A 3479-nucleotide genomic window follows, 5' to 3' on the forward strand; every position below is an offset into this window, starting at 1 on the left:
GAAAGGACCCAAGGAGCTGAAGGGTTTGCAGCCCCTTAGGACAAACAACAATATGAACTAACTAGTGCTCTCAGAGCTCCCAGGGGCTAAACCACCAACCAAAATGTACACATGGTGGGACTAATGGCTCCAGAAACATATGTATAGTAGAGGATGGCCAAATCGGTCATCAATTGGAGGAGAGGCCCTTGGCCTTGTGAAGGTTCTATGCCAAAGTGTAGGGGAATGCAAGGGCCAGTAAGCAGGAGAGGGTGGGGTGGTGAGCAGGGGGAGGGGGGAAGGGGAGGGAACAGGGGCCTATTCTTCTTGTTGTTTTGGGGGTTTTGGGCTTTTGGGGGAGGAGGGGAACCTGGGAAAGGAGATATTGTATGACATGTAAATTTAAAAATATCTAATAAAAGAAAGAAAGAAAGAAAGAAAGAAAGAAAGAAAGAAAGAAAGAGAGAGAGGAGAGAAGAAAGGAAGAAAGGAAGAAAGGAAGAAATGTTCAGCAAATTGGTGTGTCTGTCCCTCTCACCACTCCTCAGGCTGCAGGTCTCCCAGGAGACCTGCTGCAGTCAGACAACAGGTGAGACCACCACCCAAATAACCACACCAGATGGGACTCCTAAGAGCCCAGTGAATATAGGACCCCTCCCCTCCACACAAACCCTATCTCCTGAGAGGCCAAACCTACTCCATCTTGGAACTGGCCTCCATCTTAAAAGAAAAAAAAAGGGTTGGAGAATAAAGGCTTGAGAACATGGCCTGCAGCTGAACCCAAGTACCAAGAAGGACCCCACAGCCTGTCCTTGGCCAGAGTGACTCCCTAGCTACTTACTAGCAGCAATTAATCAAAAATTAATCTGATTGTTTTAGATGTACTTTCAGACTATCCATGTTTGTACATGGCCTTGCTTCAGAGTACCCACCTGTCGACTTACAATAGATATTCAGTTAGATGTTTGCCAGGCTGGACACCCCCTCACTTACCTCTACTTCCTATAAAACCTTGTCCTGATGAGAATTCAAGACTGCTTCACCAAACTATTCTGTGGGCCAGTGGAGAATAAGCCTAAACTCGAGTTTGTAATAAAGAGACCCTAATGTGATTACATTAGAAATGAATCCTTGGAACCTGGTATGGCTATCCCCTAAGAGGTTCTGCTAGCACCTGACTAATACAGATACTCACAGCCAACCATCATAATGAGGCCGGGGAACCCAATGGAAGAGCTAGGGAAAGGACTGAAGGAGCTAGAGGGGATTCCAACCCCATAAGAAGAAAAACAATATCAACCAACCAGACCCCCCCAGAACTCCCAGGAACTAAACCACCAACCAAGGTGTACATATGGAGGGGTTCGTTGCTCCAGCTACATATGTACAGAGGATGGCCTTATCTGGCATCAGTGGGAGGGGAAGCCCTCAGTCCTGTGGAGGCTTGATGCTCAGCATATGGGGATGCTAGAGCAGTGAGGTGAGAGTGGGGTAGTGGGTGGAGGAGCACCCCTATAGAGGCATAGGGGATGGGAGATGGAATGGGAGATTTGTGGAGGGGAAACAGGGAAGGGGGATATCATTTGAAATGTAAATGAATGAAATAATTAATTAAAAAAAGAACTGGCTCCTTGATGGTCTTTTGGAGTTCATGAATGCTTCATAGCACAACACTCCCTTATGGTCTGCACCTCCTCTGTCATCATTCTATAGTCTGTAGGACTCTCAGGATATCTGCTGCAGCCAGAGCAACAGGTGAGACCATCACCCAAATAATTGTACCAGCTGAGACCCGCAAGGAGCCCAGCAAACACAGTACCCCGCCCCTCTTCACTAACCCTATCTCCCTTCTGGTCTGTGCCTCTTCTAGGGCAGATAAACATGTCTGCCCTTCCCACCACCCACAGCCTGCATGTCTCCCAGGAGATCTGCTTCATCCAGGGACACAGGAGGCAGGCTCCAGAGAAAGACACCCAGGCCAGCTAACACCAGAGATAACCAGATGTCAAAAGGTAAGTGCAAGAACAGAAGCAACAGAAGCCAATATGTTTTGGCACTATCAGAACCCAGTTCTCCCGCCACAGGAAGCCTAGATAACCAATACTTGAAAAGCATAATGCAGACCTAAAATCCCATCTCATGAAGACAATAGAGACCTTTAAGGTGGATATAAATAATTTTACTGAAAGAAGTGCAGGAAAATGCAACCAAACAGGTAGACGCCCTTAAAAAGAAAACAAATAAATCTCTTAAAGAAATACAGTAAAACACAATCAAACAGGTGAAGGAATTGAACAAAGTAGTCCAAGACTTAAAAATGGAAGTAGAAACAATAAAAAAAATCATAAATGGAGGCAACCCTGGAAATGGAAAACCTAGGAAAGAGATCAGGAGCAAAAAATGCAAGAGATCCAAGAGAGAATCTCAGCTGTAGAAGATAGCATAGGAGATATTGACACAATGGTCAAAGAAAATACAAAGCATAAAAACCTCCTAACCCAAAACATCCAGGAAATCCAGGACACAATGAAAAGACCAAACCTAAGAGTAATAGAAATAAGAGGGAACAAAGATTCCCACTCAAAGGAGCAGAAAACATCTTCAACAAAATCATAGAAGAAAACTTCCCCAACCTAAAGAAAGAGAGAGCCATAAATGTACAAGAAGCACACAGAACACCAAATAGATTGAACCAGAAATGAAAATCTCTTATCACATAATAATCAAAACACTAAACACAGAGTACAAAGAATATTAAAAGTGGTAAGAGAGAAAAGCCAAGTAACATATAAAGGCAGACATATCAGAATTACACTAGACTTCTCAACATAGACTCTAAAAGCCAGAAGATTCTGGACAGATGTCATGCAGACCCCAAGAGAACACAAATGCCAGCCCATGAAAAAACTATATTTAAACAATATCTGTCTATCAATCCAGATCTACAGAGGATTCTAGCAGGAAAACTTCAACACCAGGAGGGTATTTACATCAAAGAAAAAACAAGAAATTAAACATCTCACAACAAAACAAATTGGAGAGAACCACACACACATAATACCACCTCCAACAGCAAACAGAACAGGAACTAACAATCACCCATCTTTAATATCTCTCAACATCAATGGACTCATTTCCCAATAAAAAGGCATAAACAAACAGGCTGGATATGCAAGCAAAATCCAGAATTTTGCTGCATACAAAACAAAGACAGACACAACCTCAGAGCATAAGGCTAGAAAAAAGTTTTCCAAGTAAATGGTCCCAAGAAACAAGCTGGACAGCTCGCCGGAGATCCTTCAGACTGGCTGGAGCGCCGCGTAGTCGCCCGCGCCCGCTGAGGGCTCGCAGCTCGGGCGCGCCCGGCGCGAGTGGCGAGCCCCAGCCGTGCGCTGCGACGAGGCCGGGCGGCGGGCGGTTAGCGCTCCGCTTGGCGGGCGGGGAGGACGGGCACGCCGGGCGCTGCACGCCTCGGCGGGCGGGTTCCGCGTCCCAGGACC

The sequence above is a fragment of the Mastomys coucha genome, unplaced genomic scaffold (genome assembly GCF_008632895.1).
Source record: "Mastomys coucha isolate ucsf_1 unplaced genomic scaffold, UCSF_Mcou_1 pScaffold23, whole genome shotgun sequence".
NCBI lineage: Eukaryota > Metazoa > Chordata > Mammalia > Rodentia > Muridae > Mastomys > Mastomys coucha.